Raw genomic sequence first — 24,157 nt, 5'->3', positions numbered from 1 at the left:
ACACACAGACTCACATAGACAGAGACGCACAGGCACCCAGACCACAACACAGATACGCAGACACGGAAACATAGATGCAGATACACAGATACAGACACATAAAGACACAGAGACACACACATGTTGACACACAGATACAGGTACAGACACATAGATACATACAGAGATACACACAGATACACATGTTGACACATAGACACGGTTATGTACACAGATACAGACACACATAGACATATACATAGACACACACATTGACACAGATACACACACAGAGACACACACATACTGATAGATACACAGACACAGAGACAGACATACAGAGACACACACATGCAGACACAGACACACACAGACATGCAGAGAACACACATGCAGACACAGAGACACACAGAGACACAGACACGCAGTGACACACACCCATGGGCATGGGCAGACACTGCTGGCTTAGAACGCTGCCTTCTCCCCCTGAGGCTGCAGACCAGGGCTCAGCCTGCAGCTGCCCTGTGTCCTGGGAGCTCCTGCGACAGTGGGGGAGGAGAGGCCCTGGGAAGGGTGCCCTGGGAGAGGAGCCTGCTGGGCGCAAGGGTGGCTGTGAATCCAGGGCGATGTGGGGCCTCCGTGACCCCAGGCAGAACAGGCAAAGTGATGAGTGGTGCACATGGCCCAGAGGGCACCCCACTGACGCTGGGAGCTCTGAGAAGCTGGGGCCCCACCCTGGGGCCCTGTGCCCCTTCCATGGGTGCTGAGGCTAATGGAGACCACCTCTGACCACGTGGATCAGTGAAGGATGCTGAGGGGGCTGCAGGAAGGACACTGGCTGGGGAGCAGGGTGAGAGTGGGCAGCAGGAGCCCCACGGAGCCCCTGGGAGTCTTGGCCATGCGACACCTGTGTTGTGGCCCCTGGCATCTGTTCAGAGTCGCACCTCCAGAGCCGCAAGGCACGCAGCAGTGTTGGCGGTGATGCGCCTCAGCAGCCGTGGGAAGCTGACCCAGAGCAGAGGCCCCGTGTCCGCCCTCACAGGGCCGAGGGCCACAGGGCAGGGAGATCAGGGCCGGGCCGGGCAGAGCGGCCCCCATGGTGCTGGGGGCCTGAATCTCCTGCCGCAGGAGTGGTCAGTCATGACTGGCGGGGCAGGATCCCCAGGGGTGCCCGGCTCAGGGCCCTGGGGGCCAAGACTTCCCTGCCACCTGCAGAGCAGCCTCTCACCCCAGGACCCTCCCCGGACGCCTCTGCTCCAGAAAATCTCAGCCTCGTTCCGGGGATGTGCAGGTGAGGGGCACCTAGAAGCCCGGGCTTCAGAGGCAGAGCCCTGGGCACCCGCAGCATGGCCTGGGCCAGCAGGGCCCTAGTGACCCTGGATGTGGGGTCTGGGGCTTGGGGACTCTGTGTGAATCTGACTGACAGTTCTCAAGACGAGGGGAAAACCAAGGGAGAGAAAGCTGTGGGTTGCTCCAGCAGACTGGCCGCCCCTCGTGAGCACAGATGTCCTGGGCCGGAATCCCTGTGCTGATGGATTGCGCTGTGCCCTTGTGGGAGACAGCAGTCCTGTTTGTCCCCCCGCATGTCCCCATGTCCCGGGGGCCCGACACTGGCTGAGCCTCAGGGCCTTTTGCCCTGCGGGTGTGGAGGGACCTGGGGGCAGCGCAGACCCCTTCTGGGGGCAGCCCCACTGTTGCCTGTGTCTTGGGGGGCCCGTGGGACACGAGGGTGGAGCTGTCTGTGTGCAGGAAGCCACACAGAGCACCGCTTCCTGGGCCCCCGAGTCTGGGCTCAGGACGGAGGCATGTGGTGCTCGGCTGAGCCTGGCCAGGTTCCCAGCTCCTCCTGTGTGACCACAGCTCCGGGCTTCCTCGGGTCTGCGGTGATATAGCCCAAGAGCGGATGAGCCAGGGTCCCACGGGGGGCTCTAGAGTCAGGCAAGCCCAGGCCGGCTTTTCCAGGTGGACGTGAGCCGCGAGGGTGGGGACCCTCCGCCTGCTGGGAGTCCCCAGAGGAGCTGCAGAGTGGTGGTCGGCTCTCAGGGCAGCAGGACTGGGGGCCTTTCCCTCTCTCAGATCCTAGCAGGGCCTAAGCAGGGGAGGGGCTCCACTCGGTCCCAACCCCCCACATCCAGCGGCTGAGAGTGACCAGGCTGGGGGCCTCTGGGTGGCTGACCTCCTGGGGCCAGGGGGAAGCTGGGGACAAAGCAGAGGAGGCGTGAAACAGTCATCATGGTGACAGCTCCAACTCGGGGCCAAGGAGGCTGGACCAGTTTGCTTCCTGACCCTGCTGTCCTTTCGAACGATGGGCTGGACCCTGGGGAAGGAGTAGGTCAGCACAGGGCTAGGATCCAAGGACGTGCTCCGTGAACACGCAGGCCCCTAGCAGGGGAAGCCCTAGCAGAAGGTTTGGGGACAGGAAACTGAGAGCAAGGCCTGCCCTGGGGGACCCTGCATGTCTACCCCAGCCACTCCCTGCAAGCAGCTGGGGCCAGAGAGGCTCACCTGAGACCTGCAGGCAGCTGGGGTCACGCCTGGAACACGCTCACCCTGCTCACTATCTCTGCCCGCACACTGACACACAGGTATACACACTCTGACACATGGACACACGGTCACACTCTGAGGCACGGATGCTCACACTCTGATACACAGTCACGCACCCACACACCAGGGCACGGATACTCACACACTGACACAGATATACACACTCTGACACTTGGACACACAGTCGCCCACAGCTGAGGCATGGATGCTCACACTGACACGTGGACACATGGTCACACTCTGAGGCACGGATGCTCACACACTGACAGTCACACACCCACACACCAGGGCACGGATACTCACACACTGACACATGGATATACACACTCTGACACGTGGATACATGGTCACACTCTGAGGCACGGATGCTCACACTCTGACACACAGTCACACACCCACACACCAGGGCACAGATACACACTGACACAGATATACACACTCTGACATGGATATACACACTCCGACACATGAACACATGATCACACTCTGAGGCACGGATGCTCACACTCTGACACACAGTCACACACCCACACACCAGGGCACGGATACTCACACTGACACAGATATACACACTCTGACACATGGACACACAGTCGCCCACAGCTGAGGCATGGATGCTCACACTGACACGTGGACACACGGTCACACTCTGAGGCACGGATACTCACACACTGACACATAGTCACACACCAGGGCACGGATACTCACACACTGACACAGATATACACACTCTGACATGTGGACACATGGTCACACTCTGAGGCACGGATGCTCACACACTGACAGTCACACACCCACACACCAGGGCACGGATACTCACACACTGACACATGGATATACACACTCTGACACGTGGATACATGGTCACACTCTGAGGCATGGATGCTCACGCTCTGACACACAGTCACACACCCACACACCAGGGCACGGATACTCACACACTGACACTCAGTCACACACCCACACGCCAAGGCACGGATACTTACACACTGACATGCAGACATGCCCTCACACGCACGGGCTCCCACAAGCTGGCCCGGCAGAGCCCTCCTGCTTCTAATTGCGCCCAGCACGTGAGATAGGAAACCCTCCCACAGCCCTCTGTGCTGAGCGGCCCAGGACACAGAGCTGGGCACTTGTCACTGGCAGAGGTCCCTGGGTCACATGTGTCCAGGACGGGCTTGCTCCCTGCTTTGGGAGGTGCTGACCTGCCATGGGCCGCTGGTTTGGAGCTCGAGTAGGTCATTGGGTTCTTCCCCTCAGGCTGGCAGGACCACCCCAGCTCCTGGGGGAAATTGAGGCAGGGCCTGATGGGAGGAGTCCCTGCCATGCCAGGCCAGGCCACTGGCACAGTGGGGGTTTGAGGGGCAGAGCTGGGCCTGGATGCAGCCTTCACCGTTCACTGGCTGGGGACAGTTGCTGCCCCACTTGCACACGTGCCAGACTAGCAAGCAGGTAGTGAGGAGGGGGTGCGCTGGGCGTGCAGCACAGGATGGCCCCTCCCACCCCAAGGAGAAGCCCTTACTACTTCAGGGGCGTTCAGAGCCTGAGGCCCGGACGGGTCTTGGGGAGATTCAGGGCAGGGAGTTTCTGGATGAGGGCTACTCTGAACCTGTATGAATTTAGAGCTTATTTCATGTAAAAAAAAGTGTGTTGCACAACTGAATGGTGGGCTGGTGGTCAGCAGGTATCACCCCGCAGAGTTCGCAGGGACTCCCTGGTGTGACCTGGCACGGGGCAGCAGAGCTGGGGCCCTCCAGCGCTCAGCCACCTGACTCAGCTCTGCCACTGTCACACCCCCAGCATGCTTGGCCTGGCTCTGGGCTCGGAGGCAGCTCTGTGAACAGGAGCCGCCCTGGGAGGCCAAAAGCTGCCTTGGGAGGCCGGGGGTGAGGGGACAGGTGTCCCTGGCATTCCCCCTGCCCCGTGCCAGGTCACACTGGTGAGTCTGAGAGCCACTCCAGCACGCTGGAGTTCTGAGGGCCAGGTGCCCCTGGCACCTCGCAGAACAGCCGTGCTGGGGCTGGCCCAAAACCCCAGTGATGAGGCAGGCTGGGAGGGCTCTGCCCGCCCGCGCTCTCCCTGGCCGAGGCTGGTTGTCTTCTGGGAGGATGGCCCTGCACCCTGCCGTGTAAATCACACGCGCCAAGTACTCTGTTTGTAAAACCCTGTCTCTTCCCACAAGCAGCCCACAGACATGTGTGATGGAGCAGGCTCCAGGTTCACCAGGGAGCCCAGCTCCTGGACAGCTTCTGCAGTAGGAGGCTCAGCAAGTCACCTGCAGTGACCGTGTGGCCTCAGGTGCCCCTGCCCTGGTCTCTCAAACAAACCCAGGCCCAGCAGAATGCCAGGGGTACAAAACAAACCTTCCTTGTTTTCTGATGCTTAGAAGAGAGAAGCAGCAGGTTGTGGCATCAGTGCCCCTCATTCCCATGGGGCTCCCCCCAGAGACCCGCAGGACCCACGGCGTCCACGAGGAAATGGCCCTCGGCCTGGGCATCTCCGCAGATCAGCTCTAACTTACTGTGTGCCCTGGAACTTTTTCATAAGCATAGACAAAAATAACCAGCTCAATAAAAATAAACAACTTCTTGGGCTCACAGCAGCTGCACTTTGAGATGGGGGTGGAGCTGAGGCTGGGGACGGGCGCCTTTGAGGGTCTTAGCCACAGCAGGCGCAGGGGCCCTGTCCAACCTCTAGTTCTGACTTCTTGTCTGCTACTGAGCATGAGAACAGGAGGCCCCTGGGCCTGGACACCAGTGGATTCCAAGCAGGTTCCTCCTGGGGTTACCCCCAGAGCAGACACTCAGGGGTTCACAGGAAGTGACAGCCGCTGACCCATGGGGCCCCTCCCTACCTCATCCCCGTGGTGTGTTGGCCCCTGAGCAGTGTGCAGCCCTGGGCCTGGGTGATGGCAGACGCAGAGTAACAGGAGAAAGCTAAGTGACCGAGCTCCTGCTGGAGAGGGTCCCACATCAGGAAGCAGCGGACTTCCTGGGCGCCAGGACCCAGCAGGAGATCAGCCCTGGGCACAGGCATGCTGGACACAGGCTGTGTGGCACAGGCAAGGCAGGTCCAGACCATGTGTGTGCCTGAGCGAACAGGTGTGTGTCTCTGTGTGGATATGTATCATTGTGCATGCACACGTGTGTGTGAGTGTGCAGGAAACCCAGGGTCAACCTTGGCTTTCTGACTCCAGGCTGACCGCGCACTTGTAACCACATGCTGCCCTTCCGCTGTCCCTGGGTGTCCCCAGGAACCCTAGGGGAAGGGAGGGAGCGGAGAAGTTCCTGTGTGAAGCCACACAGAGCAGGCGCTGAGGCCACAAGGCCACAGTGTCACACTGCTTCCTCCCAGCCACTTCTAAATCAGGCCAGGGCTCTGGTGGCAGCCTTGTGCGTGCTTGCTCTCAGCCCAGCCCACCGCCTCCTCCAGACACTTGGCCCACAGCAGCTTCCGGCCCCAGGGACCACGCCACGCCCCACCCACTCAGGTCAGAGCTGTTGGCGCCCCGCCTCCTGTGGCTTCTCTCCCTGGCCACTTCCCCTGCCCAGCCAGCGTCTTCTCTCTTCCCGTCGCGCTCTCCTGCATCCCCACGCAAAACCGAGCCCAGAACAACTTCCGTTGCTCCCAACCCTGAAACGGGGTTTAAAATAGTGACAGGACGAGCATCCCATTTCCTGAGTGAGGGCTGGGAGGGGCTGTGGTGGTTCCAGCGGGCTTTCCATGGTGGGGAGGGGAGTCGCTGACCTACTGTGATGAGCAGATATCCCCTATGGGTTCTTCCCCCCGGGCAGAGCAACCACAGGGCTCTGCACAGACCCCTGCATGTGTCCACCCTGCCGCTGATGCTGAGCCAGGGAGCCTTCCCCACTGGCGAGGACAGATCCCCAAGGCCTGGAGGGACAGGAGGGGACAGCTGTGCATCTGGCGGGGACCAGTCTGGTTACAGATTCTCGGGCTCTCTGCAGGATTGGCAGAGCTCAGGAGGCTCCATGTTCTTAGCAGTTCTGGAGAGCAGGGGCAGAAAGTGCTGGCCTAGAGCAAGAGGGGGCATCCTGGGGCAGGTGTGGGGCCCAGGGAGAGCTGGACACAGGGCCTCCCTTGTGGCCCCAGCCTGCCGGGCTGTGAAATGGGAGCATCCTCGGTCCCTGGGTGCTCCCCCACGAGGAGCACTCCTGTGGGTACTGCGGGTTTAAGGCGCATGGGTTTCCTAAGCACTTGTTCCTGGGTGCTCCCTCACGAGGAGCATTCCTGGTGGGTAATGGGGGTTTAAGGCACATGGGTTTCCTAAGCACTTGTTCCTGGGTGCTCCCTCCACGAGGAGCACTCCCGTGGGTACCGCGGGTTTAAGGCACATGGGTTTCCTAAGCACTTGTTCCTGGGTGCTCCCTCCACGAGGAGCACTCCCGTGGGTACCGCGGGTTTAAGGCACATGGGTTTCCTAAGCACTTGTTCCTGGGTGCTCCCTCCACGAGGAGCACTCCCGTGGGTACTGCGGATTTAAGGCACATGGGTTTCCTAAGCACTTGTTCCTGGGTGCTCCCTCCACGAGGAGCACTCCCGTGGGTACTGGGGGTTTAAGAAGCCACATGGGTTTCCTAAGCACTTGTTCCTGGGTGCTCCCTCCACGAGGAGCATTCCTGGTGGGTATTGCGGGTTTAAGAAGCCACAGGGTTTTCCTAAGCACTTGCAACATTTTGCATTCTCTCTGCTAACAGGTGGGCATTCCTGATGGACGTGCCTCAGCGTTCGGGTTCCCAGTGTTGTCCGGCTGCTGGGCCAGCGGGGCTCCCACTGAGACCCTCAGCTGCACTGTCCACTCGCTGAGGCTGAGCACTTGGGCGCACCAGCTGTCTGTCCCTGTGGAGCCGGGTTCTCCACGCCATCGAGTTCCAGAATTCTCCTGTTCTCAGCATGAGGTTTTGGCAGGTTCGTCTGTCTGTGTGTTTTTGTCCCATCTGTGTTGGGACTTCCCAGCCTTTTGGGGGCGTTTGTGTTGATAATTGTTTACTCTGCGAAGATCCAATATATCCAGGGAGTTCGTGATTGTACTTTTTTAAATTTATTGTTTATTTTATTTTTTTTTATTTTTTTTTTTTACAGGCAGAGTGGACAGTGAGAGAGAGAGACAGAGAGAAAGGTCTTCCTTTTTGCCGTTGGTTCACCCTCCAATGGCCGCCGCGGCTGGCGCGCTGCGGCCGGCGCACCGCGCTGATCCGATGGCAGGAGCCAGGAGCCAGGTGCTTTTCCTGGTCTCCCATGGGGTGCAGGGCCCAAGCACCTGGGCCATCCTCCACTGCACTCCCTGGCCACAGCAGAGGGCTGGCCTGGAAGAGGGGCAACCGGGACAGAATCCGGCGCCCCGACCGGGACTAGAACCCGGTGTGCCGGCGCCGCTAGGCGGAGGATTAGCCTAGTGAGCCGCGGCGCCGGCCTGTTTATTTTCTTTTGTTTGAGGCAGTGAGACAGATGGATCTTCCATCTACTGGTTCATTCCATAAATGCCAGCAACAGCCAGGGCTGGGCCCAGGCAAAGCTGGGAGCCTGGAGCTCCATCCAGATCCCCCATGTGGATGGTGGGAAGTGTTTAGGTGAACGTCAGTTCTGCAGCTGGGTCAGTCCTGTCCAGCTGTGCTGAGGACAGTTGGGAGTCCTGTGTACCCTCTGCCCAGGCTCGCCAGGAGCGATGCCCGTGTTAGTGTGGTGGTGTGTCGGCCTCAGTGAACGAGAGTCCACCCAGTTACTGAGCCCACCGTCCATTCTGCTTCTCTCCATTCTCACCCGATGGCCTCCTGTGCCCCGTTGACACTCCATTGGCCTCTCCTTGGGCTTTTCTGAGTTTCCTAGGGATTTTCCTGTTTCCCTTTTCAAGGATTTATTTTACTTATTTGAAAGGCAGAGCTACAGAGATGGAGAGAGAGAGCATGCTTCTATGCACTTGTTCACTCCCCAAATGGCCACGATGGCTGGGGCTGGGCCTGGGCCAGGCAGAAGCCAGGAGCCAGGAGTTCCATCCGGGTCCCCAAGTGGGTGCAGGGGTTCCATACTTAGGCTGTCTGCTGCTGCTTTCCCAGATGCATTAGCGAGGACCTGAATTGGAAGTGGAGCAGCCGGGATTCAAACGGGCACTCCCATATGATGGCGGCGCTGCAGGCTGAGGCCTGACTGACAGCGCCACAGCACCGGGCCCTCCCTGGTTTTTCTGTTACAGTTTTGAGGCTGGGACCACTCTGATGCCTTCCTCATGACCAGACTGGGACTGGGGGCACCAGAGGTGAGGGCCTTCTTGTCTCAAGGTGCCAGGGCACCCCCTGCGGGCTGACTCCCAGCCGCTGGTGCTGCCTGGCCACTGCCCAAGGTGTGTGTCAGGTGTGTCTCGGGTCTCCACTGCTGAGCCACCCTTGGTGCCCTTCCCTCCCCGCTGTCCAGGCACTGCCCTCATGTCCTAGGGTTAGTGCCTCTGTGTTGTCCGTGAGGCCCCTGCCTGGCCGTTGAGTGACGGAGATGGGAAGAGGCTCCAGGTTTCTTGACTTCCCTTTCCGTCTCGTTGCCCAGGTTTGCAGCACCATTCACAGGGAGCACCTGGTGCTTTCTGCTGGCCTTGACCAGGCTCTGTTCCGTCCAGCGATCCCTTGCCTGTGGCTGGACATGGCAGCTTTAAGGTGAGTTTTTCAACTTTGACCATTTGCCCCAAGATCGCTCTTATCACCCTTCGACCTTTACCTTCCGTGCTGGGCACTTGCTGCCTGATGGATTAGCTGGGGAGGGATTCATGGCCCAGGACTCGGGGCCTCTGACCTGGATGTGCTGTGTTCCCGTGCGGGCTCTTCCAGTGAGCTGTCGCGGTTTTCCTAGCTCTGTCCCAAGTACCCGGGGTTTCTGAATGAATGCGTAGCGCATCAGGCTCAGAAGGGCAGCCAGAAGGGATGCCTACCGGGGCCGTCGGGATGCCAGCGTGGCAGGCGGCAGCTTCACCCACCACGTCACAGTGCTGGCCCCATGGCAGCCTCTTAAAAGCCAGAGAACGTGTGGCTGGGGAGGGGCCTGGGCCCCCCTCCACACACAGGAGGGAAGCATGACCACAAGCAGTCAGGACGAGGGAAGATGTGCGTTTCCTGCGGGACACGGCCGAGGACGTGTGTGGGCAAGGCCTCATCACAGCTCCATTCCTGCCAAAGATGCTGAGGCCGGGGACCCCGCGGAGGTGCCTGCTGGCCTCCTGGTGAGACCCTGGGTAAGTGGGCACATCACGGCCCACTAGGCGTGGCTGGGAGACAGCGCACCGGATCAGGGTCAGACGCAGGCGACCCTGGCGAGGAAGCTGCCGCGGCCGCTGGTGCTGAGGCCGGTGTGTGTGCTGCGGGCTGCTGCCTGCATCAGTGGCTGCTTCCACAGCAGGAGCCCGAGCGCCATCCCCGCAGAGGAAGGGCCTGGCCCTGGCAGGGTTTGTGAGCGGGCTCAATGCCGCTCAGCACCGGGCTCTGGCACCGGGACCCCAGCACCTGCTCCTGGCACAGGGGACTGAAAACCGTGGCCCTGCGTGTGGCCCAGCTGTGGGAAGGGAGTGACAGTGAAGCTCAGGGGAGGCACGGGGCGGCCTCTCATGCAGAGGAGAGGTGGAAATCCAGGAGAAGGAGGGCTGTGCCAGCTGCTGGGGAGAGCGTGAGGGCCGGCGGGCATGTGGGAAAGAAGGTTCTAGAAAGGGACGTGAGAAGAGCAGGCAGTGGGAAGGGCTGAGGAGGGCACGGAGGGTGGCAGTCAGGACGTGGCGGGGCTGGCACTGCATGTGTGGTCAGTCATGCCTGGACTAGGCTCAGGCAAGGACGCGAGGAAGCTGGGAGCCTCCCGCCCCTCTGGTTTTCAGGCGGGATGGTTCCCTGGGCTCTGACCAGTGCATCACGGGGCAGTGGGAGAGTGGGCCTGGGTACTCCAGGCTGTGCTCTGGCCTTCTGCTGCTATCCGCTTCCCACACGGGCCTTTAGAGGGACACAGCCAGGCCTTGCTGTCCAAAGCTCCCAGCCACGCAGAAGCCACGCAGGGACGAGCCAGGGTCTCCAGAGAGATGGAACCAGCAGGACACACAGACACGGACAGGCACTGCCTTGGGGGCGTGGAGAAGTCTAGGACGTGTGATCTGCAGGGTGGAAGACCCCGGAGCCGGGGCAGCCGCTGGTGCCTGTTCCAGGAATGAAGGCCAAGAAGACGGACACGCGCGAGAGAAGTCGCCTGTCGTCTGTCCAGGCCCTCAGCAGATTGGGTGCCGCTTCCTGCCCTGGGGACAGTGCACCTTGCTGGCACAGGGAGACACCAGGCAGACACCCCGGTCACGTGCTTCCAGCTCTCGGGGCATCTGTAGCCCGGCCAGGTCGCCACGCGTAGTTAGCAGAGCCCTAGGCCGTGGGAGGACAGCGCCGAGCAGGGCACGGTTTGCCTACTGCAGAGCAGACGTTCTGCGAAGCCTCCTGCTAGTTACCTGCTGAGGTTGGTGGCAAGTGCTGCCCCAGAGAGCGGCCCCTGCTAAGTGCAGAGCCCCCCTACACCCTGAGAGGACCCCAGACAGGAACTGTGGGCCGTGAACAGTGGCTTTCAGCCCCCACCCACGTGGCTGCACGGCCACATTAGCTCCAAACAGGAAAGAAGCCGGGCCGAGTGTCAGGGAAATGAGGTCATTCCAGGAATGTAATTCCGAGCTTCTTCAGGGAGTCGTGAAAACAGGCATCACAACAGCCCAGGTTCCTCCTTAAAGAGAACAGCCCCTGCTGACAGGCCAGGCGTGGGGAGGGGTGGACCGTGGGGCAGAGGAGTGTAAGCGGATGTCCCTGCGACCTGGGCAGAGCCACGGGGCGGAGGAGGGGCAAGCCGCCAGGAGCCTGGCCGTTTCTCTGTGGGGAGCAGGTGGTTCCTTCCTGGGAGCCCCAAGGAGCCCGGAGCTGTCTGTGGCTCTGTTCGCCGGCTCTGCCCAGTGGACTCATCGGCGTGTGCCTGCGATTATCCTCTCAAGGGGACAGCTAAGCCGGCGGTGCTATTACGAGCTAATGGCTGAGCTAATGAGCTAGCTTGCATTCCTGTTTTTTGGGGTTCTGCTAATTTTACCATTGACCAGAAAGCTCCATGAAAGAACTGTTTGCCATGGCTCAGTATCACAACCTCTGATCGTCAGTATAGGGAAGGGCAGTGCGCAGAGGGCTGGGGCTGGGGCTGGGGCTGGGAGGAAGCTGCCCTCTCACCTCTGCCCACACTCAGTGACAGGATCCCCATCGCACACATGCCTGCTCGGTGCCCTAGTCCACCACTGATGGGACTCTAAGCCATGCAGAGTCCATGCCTGCCCTCTCTAGGCAGGGGATAGGTCTGTCCCGCCCACAGCTGGGTGAGGGGAGGAGGGAAACAGGCCCCGGGGACGCCTGGCTTCCAGGCTAGTGTTGCATGCCCTCATCTGAAAACCGTCTTTGCCAATTTATTGGTTCAAATGGCGTCTCATCGGCTCATAGAGACTTCTTTTGTTCCTGTTTGGGCTGCACACTTTTCTGCTGTGGGCCCCGTGCGTGGGGCTGGACTCAGGGCTGTGGTCAGAGGGCAGACGGAGTCCCGAGTGTCAGGCGCACCCTTCCCGGTGACAGCAGCACGGAGCTGACCCGGGACTGCACCGGAGATCTAAGTCAGCTCTGCTGGGACCTGGGGGCAGTGGTGGTGGTGGTGGAAGCCGGGACACGACAGGTGTGTGGGACAGAAGGGCAGAGAGGAGCTGTTCCAGGCCGGAGGCCCTGCAGACAAGACTCAGCCGGCATCCTGGGGTGGCGAGCGGCAGAGCCCCGCCACGCCTGCCCCACGGCTCCGGCTCCTCCAGAGCGTGGCTCAGAGCTCCCTTCCCAGAAGCCCCTTGCCCTGCAGCCCAGATGCAGCCTCCTTCCCCAGGCTCTCTGCACCTGGCACGGCCCCCAGACTCCCCCCCGCCCAGCTGTGCTGTACCTCCTTTCGGGGATTGTCCCCAGGAGGGATCCCCGAGGCACCTGACGCGCACCTGACCCTAGTGAGGGCTCAGCCAGGGTCTGTGAGACGGGTACTGTTGGGGAGGGACAGTGCCTCCTGCATGGCCCCTTGTTGTCCTCAGGACTAGGAGACAACGAGTGCCTGCTGTTTAGAGCCGCTGAATGTGCGGTGGTCTGTTGCAGCCACAACAGGAAACACACAGTGAGGGCAGTGCCGCCGAGGGTTGGAGTCAGCCTTCAGGCTGCTTCTGCGTTCAGCATGAGCCCAGCAGGGAAGGCCCCGATGCTTTTAGGACTCCGCGGAAATGTGTTTTGTTTAAAGATTCATTTACTGGGGGTAGGGCTGGGGTGTAGTTCTGCCTGTGGTGCCAGCATCCCATATGGGTGCCGGTTCGAATCCCAACTGCTCTACTCCCCATCCAGCTCCCTGCTGTGGCCTGGGAAAGCAGTAGAAGGTGGCCCAAGTCCTTGGGCCCCTGCACCCACTTGGAAGACTCGGAGGAAGCTCCTGGCTCCTGGCTTTGCCCTGGCCCAGCCCTGGCTGTTGTGGCCATTTGAGGAGTGAACCAGTGGATGTAAGACCTTTTTCTCTGTAACTCGGCTTCTCAAATAAATAAATAAATCTAAAAAAAAAAAAAAAAAAAAAAAAAAAAAAGCTCAGGGCTGGCGCTGTGGCTTGGCATAGCGGGTGGGGCCGCCACCTGCATTGTTGGCATCCCATATGGGCACTGGTTCTAGTCTCAGCTGCTCCACTTCCGATCCAGCTCTCTGCTGTGGCCTGCGAAAGCAGTGGAGGATGGCCCAAGTCCTTGGGCCCCTGCATCTGCATGGGAGACCCAGAAGAAGCTCCTGGCTCCTGGCTTCAGATCAACGCAGCTGCAGCCGTTGTGGCCAACAGGGGATTGAACCATCGGATGGAAGATCTCTCCCTCCCTCCCTCCCTCCCTCCCTCCCTCCCTCCCTCTCTCCCTCTCTCCCTCTCTCCCTCTCTCCCTCTCTCCCTCTCTCCCTCTCTCCCTCTCTCCCTCTCTCCCTCTCCTCTTTCTGTGTAACTCAGACTTTCAAATAAATAAATAAGTTTTTAAAAGGGCTCATTTATTTTATTTGAAAGAGAGAGAGAATTTTCCATGTGCTGGTTTGTTCCCCAAATGACCACACAACAGCCAGCGCTGGATCAGGCTGAAGCAGGAGCATCATCTGGGCCTCTCATGGGGGTGCAGTGGTGCACACACTTGGGCATCTTCCACTGCTTTTCCTGGCCGTTAGTGGGAGCTGGATCGGAAGAGGAGCAGCCGTATGGGATGCATGCTTCACAGGTGGAGACTTTACCCGCTGCGCCACTATGCCAGCCCAGAAATGTTTACTCTCAATTTCTCTTTTAAAATTAGCAGAACATGAAAGTAATCATCGATATAGAATAATAAATCCAGTTTGAATGGTATACAGCTTTATACACACATGGTCATAAGAAATCATTGAAAATGCGTTTTTGGAAGAAGGGGTGTGAGACGAGATGTCCCCGCATGTGAGGATGGAGCCCCTTGGGTGGGCGGGAGGCTCCGCTGGGCAGCAGATTCCCCGGCCATGTGTGTGTGCAGAGCGGCAGGCAGCTTCTGCAGGACCAGAACCTGTCTCCTTGGGTCTGGGCCATGGACACTTGGGGAGCCCCAGAGAGCTGGTGACAGCCCCTCCACCCCAGCTGCTCCTAGAGAGAAATCAGGGAACAGGTGGTTCCAGGCCCCACAAAACAGGTGCAGAGCCCAGAGCTGCTGCTGGAAGGTGATCTCAGAGCGGACTGCAGGCTCGGGCTGGCTGCAGAGTCACCTGCACACAGAAGCTGCACACGCTCGGAGGCCCCAGGCACAGTGGCCACGAAGTTGTCACAGGGAGATTTGCCAGACCCCAGTGGTGACACCTTCGCTGGTCCCCTGCCCGTGACCTGCTGTCCCCAGGACGGAAGGGCCCACCTGGACCCTGCCCCTCAGGCCGGGGCTTTGCTTCCCTGGCTCCTCGCATCCCTGTGCAGGGACGGACGCACTGCTCATCCCCCCTCGCCGTAGTCAGCTCCCAGTTCCTGAGCAGCAGCCGGGTACCTGCACCTTTAACAAGCCAGCCACATGCAGAGAGCAATCTCCTGGCACAGAAGGCAGGGCAGCCCAGGACCACACTGTGCCCTGGGTGGCTGCAGGCCCGTGGGGGCCATCTGCGAGGCTGCTGGGCAGGAGGCAGGAGACGGTGGGCAGGCCTCTGCGGCTGGGCCTCCCCAGGCTGCCTTTCCTGTCTCTCCTCCACCTCTTATTTTTTAAGGTTTGTTTATTTGAGAGGCAGGGTCACAGACAGAGGGAGAGACAGAGAGAAAGAGCTTCTATCCACTGGCTCACTCCCCACATGGCTGGAGCTGGCCTGATCTGAGCCAGGAGCCAGGAGATTATCTGGGTCTCCTATGTGGGTGCAGGGGCCCAAGGACTTGGGCCAAATTCTGCTTTCCCAGGCACATTAGCAGGATCAGAAGTAGAGCAGCCAGGACTTGAACCAGTGCCCATATGGGATGCTGTTGCCACAGGTGGAGGCTCAACCTACTATGCCACAGCACTGGCCCCCTCCCTCCATTTTTCTGAAAAAAAAAAAAAAGTTTTCATTTTATTTGAAAGGCAAGGAGACAGCTGTTTCATGTACTGGTTTGCTCCCCAAATGCCTGCCACAGCCAGGTCTCCCATGTGAGTTGATAGGAGCCCAAACACCCGAGGGGCCACCTGCTGCCTACAGGGTGTGTGTCAGCAAGAAGCTGGAATCAGGGTGTGGGTGTCTGAGCTGTGACTTCGCTGCCACACCTGCCGCCTGCCCCTCCTGTCTCCCTTTCTTGTGGTGTTGGGCTGCACTGGGCAGCAGAAAATGACCAAGGTTGTGACAGACAGACTGCGGAGTAGCAGACGTGTGGACCTTGTGAGAGCAGCCGAGGGGGCAGGGCGGGGGAGTCCCTGGTGCTGCTTCCCCCGTGCCCCCTCTGCCCACTCCCAGGCCCCTGTCTGCTCCCTCATGGGCAGGACTGAGCAAGTGGGGCTGCGTGTCTGAGTGTGGGCCAGCCTGGGGACCACTGCTCCCTCCTGCATGTGGCCTGCACCGCGTCCTGTAGGAGGTGAGGGGTGTGGGGGAGCACTCTGGGAGCCAACACTGGGAGCTTGGGCTGGGGTTGGGTTCTGAGGCCTGAGCCCAGCATCAGGGCAGCCCAGCTCTCAGCACTGAACCGCACAGTTCTCCCTCTCCATGCAACACCAGGCCAGGCTCTGGTGGACACAGGGGCCAGGTCCAGTCGGCCGTGGCAGGGAGGGGGCGCTGAGGGACTGGCAGGGAAGCTCTGTCCCCTGGGTTAGTGTGTGCTGTGACCCAACCCTTTCCCCCTCAGGGTACCTGACAACCACACCAGTGACTGACACCACGGGCAGATGGCACAGGGTCTGCGGAGCCCCCATGGTTTGCAGGGTGGAGATAGGCCACATGGTCTCTGTGCACTTGGCTTGTCCTGGTGGTGCCCCTGGCACCAGACATGTCTTCCTGGGGACGTGTGGGCGCCTGGCACCCTTACACCCACCCAACCCCCAGCACCACCAGCAGAAACACAGCTCTACACTATACCAGGCACGAAAGCACGTCCACTGATGCTCTGGAAGTAGCCAGTGCCCGTGGACACTCCGGAAGTAGCCAGTGCCCGTGGACACTCCGGAAGTAGCCAGTGCCCGTGGACACTCGGGAAGTAGCCAGTGCCCGTGGACACTTGGGAAGTAGCCAGTGCCCGTGGATACTTCAGAAGTAGCCAGTGCCAGTGGACACTCTAGAAGTAGCCAGTACCCATGGACACTCTGAAAGTAGCCAGTGCCCGTGGACACTCCGGAAGTAGCCAGTGCCTGTGGGTCACTGTGGTGCCCAGGCAGGGTCCTCCTCCTCCAGAATGGTGGCCGGTCCACTCCCTGTGCTCTACTTATCTGGGACAACACGAGCAGGCCCAGAGGTTCCTCCTTCACCACTGTGTGGGACAGCTCAGCATTTGGGCTGCCCCACTGTCTGTCCACGGGAGTTTTATGTGTGTGTGGTGGGGGGTGGCTCCTTGCCCTTCTTGGGCCTGTCTCGAGGGCCATCTGCCCATTGGCTTTCCAGTAGCTTCCACTCTAAGCTGAGCTCTGAAGTGAGCCCTTGGGAGGTGCACCCCTGCCAGAGCTCTCTGAGGCAGAGGTCTTGGTGCCCATCTCACCTGCAGTGCCCTCCAGGGGTCCCCCACGGTTACCACAATCAGCTGGAGGTGAGGAAGGTCTCCACCCCTTTCCACTGGGAGATGCAGACCCAGACCCCAGGGGGGCTGTTAGAGGGTCCCACCTCTGAGAGAGAAACCACTTGTCACTTAGGGAAGGGAGCACTTGGGGACAACAGGTTCAGGGGAACTGGCATGGGGGAAGGGGATGTGCAGTGAATGCCCAAGCAGACCCTGGAGGTGAAAACAGAGGCCATTGGGAGGTGAGAGCTGAGCCCTAGGAGGTGAGAACAGAACCCTGGAGGTGAGAACAGAGTCCAGGAAGTAAGAACAGAGCTCTGGAGGTGAGAGCAGAGCCCTAGGAGGTGAGAACAGAGCCCTGGGAGGTGAGAACAGAGCTCTGGAGGTGAGAACATAGTCCAGGAGGTGAGAACAGAGCCCCTGGGAGGTGAGAACATAGCCCTGGGAGGTGAGCAGAGCCCCTGGAGGTGAGAACAGAGCCCTGGAGGTGAGAACAGAGCTCTGGAGGTGAGAACAGAGCCCTGGAGGTGAGAGCAGAGCCCTGGAGGTGAGAACAGAGCCCTGGGAGGTGAGCAGAGCCCCTGGAGGTGAGAACAGAGCCCCTGGAGGTGAGCAGAGCCCCCTGGAGGTGAGAACAGAGCCCTGGAGGTGAGAACAGAGCCCTGGAGGTGAGCAGAGCCCTGGAGGTGAGAACAGAGCCCCCTGGGAGGTGAGAACAGAGCCCTGGGAGGTGAGAACAGAGCTCTGGAGGTGAGAACATAGTCTAGGAGGTGAGAACAGAGCCCTGGGAGGTGAGAACAGAGCCCCCTGGAAGGTGAGAACAGAGCCCTGGAGGTGAGCAGAGCCCCTGGAGGTGAGCAGAGCCCCTGGAGGTGAGAACAGAGCCCTGGGAGGTGAGCAGAGCCCCCTGGAGGTGAGAACAGAGCCCTGGGAGGTGAGAACAGAGCTCTGGAGGTGAGAACATAGTCTAGGAGGTGAGAACAGAGCTCTGGGAGGTGAGAACAGAGCCCCCTGGGAGGTGAGAACAGAGCCCTGGAGGTGAGCAGAGCCCTGGAGGTGAGCAGAGCCCCTGGAGGTGAGAACAGAGCCCTGGGAGGTGAGAACAGAGCTCTGGAGGTGAGAACATAGTCTAGGAGGTGAGAACAGAGCTCTGGGAGGTGAGAACAGAGCCCCCTGGGAGGTGAGAACAGAGCCCTGGAGGTGAGCAGAGCCCCTGGAGGTGAGAACAGAGCCCCCTGGAGGTGAGAACAGAGCCCTGGGAGGTGAGCAGAGCCCCCTGGAGGTGAGAACAGAGCCCTGGAGGTGAGAACAGAGCCCTGGGAGGTGAGAACAGAGCCCTGGAGGTGAGAACAGAGCCCCTGGAGGTGAGAACAGAGCCCTGGGAGGTGAGAACAGAGCTCTGGAGGTGAGAACATAGTCCAGGAGGTGAGAACAGAGCTCTGGGAGGTGAGAGCAAAGCCCCTGGGAGGTGAGAACAGAGCCCCTGGAGGTGAGAACAAAGCCCTGGAGGTGAGAACAGAGCCCTGGGAGGTGAGAACAGAGCCCCCTGGAGGTGAGAACAGAGCCCTGGGAGGTGAGCAGAGCCCCCTGGAGGTGAGAACAGAGCCCTGGAGGTGAGCAGAGCCCCTGGAGGTGAGAACAGAGCCCTGGGAGGTGAGAACAGAGCCCCCTGGAGGTGAGAACAGAGCCCTGGGAGGTGAGCAGAGCCCTGGAGGTGAGAACAGAGCCCTGGAGGTGAGCAGAGCCCCTGGAGGTGAGAACAGAGCCCCCTGGGAGGTGAGAACAGAGCCCCCTGGAGGTGAGAACAGAGCCCTGGGAGGTGAGCAGAGCCCTGGAGGTGAGAACAGAGCCCTGGAGGTGAGCAGAGCCCTGGAGGTGAGCAGAGCCCCCTGGGAGGTGAGAACAGAGCCCTGGGAGGTGAGCAGAGCCCCAGGAGGGATTGCAGGGGGAGTTTTCCTTGTTCGAGTTGCCCAGCCTGCCCTGAGTGTTGAGTCCTGGCCACAGCACCTGTCTTCCCCGTCTCTGACCCAGACTTAGCAGGGTCTGGTCTGTGTGTGTGTGTGTGCGTGTGGCCACATGACTGGTGTCTGTGAGACGGCCCCTCCTTCGCTGTCCCTCAGCAGCCGGCGGAAGGGACTCCGAGCGTGTGCGCCCGTTGGAGTCAGGACAGCCTAATTGAAGGCCCGTCTCCGTCCAGACTCCAGGAATTACAGCCCAGCGCCGGCACTTTCATTTCTGAGCTCCTGTTCCGTAATTAGAGCTTGAGGAAATGGCACACCGTACGCGGGAGTGAGTCTGCCTGCAGCCGGGACAGTCATCCTGGAAGGAGGAGGTCCAGAGCTCAGACGCGGAGGCACAGTGCGGGCCCAGAGCGCGTGCCTGCAGGGCGGAGGGTGGCTCCTCTCTGGGGAACTGGTTTCACTGCCCCGAGCACCTGCAGCTGCTGCTGGCTCACGCAGGCCCTGTATAGAGGGACCACCAGGAGCCACGGGAAGAAGTCCTCGCGGGGTTGTGGAGGGACGCGGTGTGGTCAGAGCAGAGGACTGGTCGACGCCCACCCGGGCAGGCCCCTCTGCTGTGTCCCTTCCTTCCCCTCCCTCTGCCTGTCTTCCGCACACTGCTCCCAGTGCCCTCAGCCCCAAGCCCTGTGGACTAGAGGCAGAGCTGGCCCAGCCACTGCTGAGGCAGAAGGACCGTGACCTGGGGACTGGGCTGACGTAAAAGTCCCTGAAAATTCACTGCAGACGGGTCCTGTGCTGCAGCAGGTTATGCCGGTGCTCAGGATGCCCACATCGCATGTAGGGGTGACTGTTCAAGCCCCAGCTGCTCCACTTCCAGTCCGGCTCCTGCTCCGTGGACGATGGCCCAAGGACTGAGGTCCCTGCCACCCATCTGTGAGACCCAGATGGGGTCCTGGCTCCTGGCTTTGGCTTGGCCCAGCCCCGGCTGCTGCACATTTGGGGAATGAACCTGTAGATGGAAGATGGGTCTCTCCCCCCCCCTCCCCACCTCCTTCTCCCTCCCCCACCCCCTCTACCTTTCAAATAAATTTTTAAATTAATTCAAAGGAAAATGAGGTCAGTAGCCTCTCTGCAAAGAGGCTTCGCCTGGGACGCCAGCAGCCCCGTGGCAGATGCAGACAGGGTGCCTGCCTGCTCCGCGGGCTGCCTGTGCTGGGCCAGCAGCTCCACTCCGTGGGTGGCCCGGCCAGACACACGGAGCAAATGGATTGCAAAGAAGCGGCGAGTTGCATCTTTCTGAATTCCACTTTGTGCTTTCCTCTCCATGTGAACACTTAATTGCCGCAGAAACGCTCAAATTACCTTTTCCTGGTATCTGCTTGCGCAAGTCCGGGCCATTGGAGCGAGGCAGTGAGCCATAATTTCCTCCCCAGAACCGTTACCGCCACCCTCCTCGGTCCCAGCCTGCTTGCTCTTCCCTACGAGGTCCCAGGTGCCTGTCAGGGCCCGGCTCAGCACCCCGCCACCCCCACACCACACAGGCCCGTTGGCGCCGGCCACTTTCTAGGCCTGCAGGCGGGTGGGTTCTGTCCACGTGGAGAGTGAGGGAACTGGTGTGTTTCATCCGTGGCCGCCCCCACAAAGCAGCCGGGGTCTCTACAGGACTGGGGCAGCTTGGAATCATCCAGAGAGGTGACCGGAGCGTCTTGTGGTTGCTCGGGCCCCTTCTCCGGGGTTCCGGAGCCTTTCAGCATTACGAAGCAGGACCTCCGTCGATGCCGATGCCACAAGTGAGCCGCACCTGGGTGGTAAATGTGGCTTCGCTGAACTGAGTTTGCCTAAAATCTCATTTCCCTGATGAGCAAGGGAGGAGGTGTGGAGACGGCCCTGAGCCTCCCCCAGCCAGCAAAACAGTTCCCTGGAGGTCTTCCCCGGGGTGAAGGGAGTGTTGGGACAGGGGAGCCGGGGGCCCTGCGTGGGCCCTGCAGCCTCAGGGAGTCCTTGGCGTTGGTGAAATGGAAATCAGCCGTGAGCCAGAGTTGCACTGAGGGAGGCGCGAAGCCTAGACTGTGGGCGGCCCCCAGTGCCGGGTCCTGTGTGCTCGTGTGTGGGCAGGACGCTCTTGTTCTGAGGTAGTGGTGGTGACTTCTGGGAATCGGGCACCTGCCCCTGTTTGGTAGGTGGCCCTGGGAGTGTGAATTGTCGGGGCGAGGGGCTGGCTTACAGGGCGCAGTGATGGGGCTGGAGGTTGTGCCGCGCTGCCTCCACCTGCCTGGAGTCTGTGTCTTTGCCCGGATCGTTTTCTCTGGGTGGGTGGAGCTGGGGCCTGCTGCACCCCCCCCCCCGCCCCCACATCACCTCGGCCTGGTCTTGGCTGCTGATTTTCACCTGGTGGGGAGGTGGAGGCGAGGCCTGGGAGGAGGCTCCAGGCACAGCTCGCAGGGGGATGCTTGGGCAGGCGTGGGGTCTCGGATTGCCCTGAGCTTATTAGCCAAGCTTTTTTAATTTTTAATTTCAGTTTCTGTGTTTCGTGATGCCTCACTGACCAGGGCAGGGCGGCCCAGCCTGAGACAGCACAGGGCTCCCTGCGCACGCACTTTCCCCGAGCAAATCAGCGTGGCTTGTGGGCCCTCCTGGTCCTGGAGAGTCACCCAGAGCTGGAGGCCTCGGCCTGCCCACAAGGTGATGTTATGCCGGCCGAGGCCGCCAGACTGTGACAACCAGCGCCCCCTGGTGGCCCAAGTTCCCTTCACCGGGAGAGGAGCCCAGAGAGGACAGGCAGGGCCGGGAAACCCAGGGATGGAGCCCGGTGTCTGCCCAGAGGGAGGAGCCCTGACTCTGACTTCACCTTGGGCCTCACGGAGCACCAGGCAGAGCTGACGTCACTCACGGCTCACCCCGTTCCCCCGCAGCGTGCAGAGGAGCCCCTAAGGGTGTGCAGTGCCCAGGCTGCAGGAGGAGCGCCTGACCCACCAGCATGCGAGGAAGCAGTGGCTGGTGTTTCGGGAGAAGGAGGAAACCTTGAGGGGAGAGAGCAGCAGGGTGAGCCGGGCAGCCCTGAATCCAGTGGTCAGGGGAGACCACAGACCCCAGCAGCCTTCTGCCCAGGCCAACCTGAGGCCAGGGGCAGGTCATTTTCATGGAACAATGGCTGTCCAGGCCCAGCCCCTCAAGAGCACAGTGGAGATCTGTCCTACACACTGGTTCCCCTGACCCCGCAGTGGATCCCTGGGGTCGGCTGCTCTGGCCATCAGGGCAGCACTTGGTCTCCTGATCCTGCAGAGTGTGGATTCGAGAAGCATCCGGTACACGGGACAGACCCCGCCTGCCCTCTCTGAGCCACCACGGGCAGATGTGGCAATGGTGGCAGTGAGGGCCTAGGTGAGGGCCTGCCTGTGCCGTGAGCACCCCTCACGGGGAAGAGTCTAGATGATGGGAGACGTATTCTATCTGCTGCTTCACTCCCCAGGTGTTTCATAAGTGTAACCCTGTCTGGCCAGGGCTGGGCCAGCCCAGAGCCAGGAGCGGGCAGCGGGAGCTCCACCTGGGTCTCCCACGCAGGTGCAGGGGCCCAGCCACATGGGCCACCTTCCGCTGCCTTCCCAGGTGCCTTAGCAGGGAGCTGGGTCGGAAGTGGAGCAGCCAGGACTCAGACCAGAGCTCTCCTGTGCACCGAGTTCTCCTCAGGCAGCAGCCGCCCCTGGAGGTTTGCTTTTGAGAAACCTGTCAGAGATGATCAAAAACCTTAGGAACCTCTGGTCACAGCAGGGTCCTTGATCACCGTGAATCATCACCACCTGTTCCATCAGGGTGGCTGCACTCAGGCAGACCCACTAAAGGCAAAGGGGTCCAGAGACAGGCAGCAAAACTCATAACTGAAGACTCATTTTTCCCAACAATCAAAATCCAGTAAAGACACAGAGTGCAAGGGATTATCCTGACAGGCACAAAATTTCATTTCAGTGGTTGGTAATTTGTGAAAACATATTTGTTAACAGACCCAAATACGTTATCTTTTTACAGATATAAGAAGCCGAATGGTTTTTTAAAAAAGATATATTTATTTATTTGAAAGGCAGAGTTACAGAGAGGCAGAGGCAGGGGCAGGAGCAGGGGCAGGAGCAGGGGCAGGGGAGGGGCCAGGGGAGAAGGAGAGGGGTCTTCAATCCGCTGCTTCACTCCCCAAAATGGCTGCAATGGTCAGAGCTGGGCCAGTCTGAAGCCAGGAGCCAGGAGCTTCCTCCAGGTCTCCCATGTTGGTGCAGGGGCCCAAGGACTTGGGCCATCTTCTACTACTTTCCCAGGCCACAGCAGAGAGCTGGATCAGAAGTGGAACAGTGGGGACTTGAACAGGTGCCCATATGGGATACCTGCTATGTCACAGCGCCGGCCCCAAAATGGTTTAACTTATATTTAGAAATGTTTCTCTCACTTATATTCACCCAATTTATTTTTAATAATTGTACTAGATTGTTGATAATTGAGATATTAGACAAAAAGTTATTTTTAAACTTAAATTGTTACACACGATACATAGATAATGTGTTGTACTTCAACATATATTTAGATTAAATTTATATTTTTATCATCTTAAACACCAGAGATCAGTATGACCCTGTCTGGCCAGCAAACCCAGGCACAAAGGTATGCTAACAGTTTTGAAGATGTCTTCTTTTATTCATCAACAAACTTAAAATAGTTTATTTCTGAAAGACTTATGTCTCATGATGTAAAAGACATGTGGGTTCCTTTAATAGTCTTAATTCATATGCGTGCCCATTTATCTGTAAGTCAGTTAAAACAAGCTCTTAGGGATTTGTACCCTGTACACACAACATACACACATGTAACACAACATACAACACGTACATACTTGTAACACATGTCAGAAGACAGGAGAATGAAGCTGTTCCAATTGCAGGTTTGTTTGTTTGTTTGTTTGTTTTGACAGGCAGAGTTAGTGAGAGAGAGAGACAGAGAGAAAGGTCTTCCTTCTGTTGGTTCACTCCCCAAATGGCCACTACGGCCAGTGCTGTGCCGATCTGAAGCCAGGAGCCACGTCCTTCTTCGTGGTCTCCCGTGCAGGTGCAGGTGCCCAAGCACTTGGGCCATCCTCCACTGCCTTCCCGGGCCACAGCAGAGAGCTGGACTGGAAAAGGAGCAACTGGGACTAGAACCCGGTGCCCATATGGGATGTGTGCCACAGGCGGAGGATTAACCAAGTGAGCCACGGCGCCGGCCCCCCAATAGCAGGATTTTTTACCCTTTACTTCCTGTTTACAAATTGTCATTAATCCATTAGAATTATCTCTTGCTCCTAGTAACCCTCAGTTTCAGTGGGAGTCTAGTAAGTAGTTCTAAACTGCCCCGTCAGCATCTCAGGGGATGTTACGTGGGCGTGAGGTTCACAGAGG

At 59.4% G+C, this 24,157-nt stretch overlaps 1 long non-coding RNA gene across 2 annotated transcripts in view; it reads left to right on the top strand.

Moving 5' to 3' along the window:
• LOC103346834 (uncharacterized) overlaps positions 1–19,830 on the top strand; it is a 51,397-nt gene extending 31,567 nt beyond the window's left edge. The window contains exons 2-4 of one of the 2 annotated variants that reach the window (XR_007916916.2): positions 7,248–7,458; positions 9,085–9,191; positions 18,906–19,830. This is a non-coding gene — a long non-coding RNA (uncharacterized lncRNA). Of the gene's footprint in view, positions 1–7,247; positions 7,459–9,084; positions 9,192–18,902 lie in introns of both variants that reach the window. The other variant, XR_007916915.2, reaches the window with a different exon arrangement.
• The last annotated feature ends 4,327 nt before the right edge of the window (positions 19,831–24,157 follow it).

Source organism: Oryctolagus cuniculus, chromosome 19, assembly GCF_964237555.1.
Source record: "Oryctolagus cuniculus chromosome 19, mOryCun1.1, whole genome shotgun sequence".
In the NCBI taxonomy this organism is placed as follows: Eukaryota; Metazoa; Chordata; class Mammalia; order Lagomorpha; family Leporidae; genus Oryctolagus; species Oryctolagus cuniculus.
The sequence above is the reverse complement of the archived record's forward strand: the minus strand, read 5'-3'. Positions and strand labels throughout refer to the sequence as shown.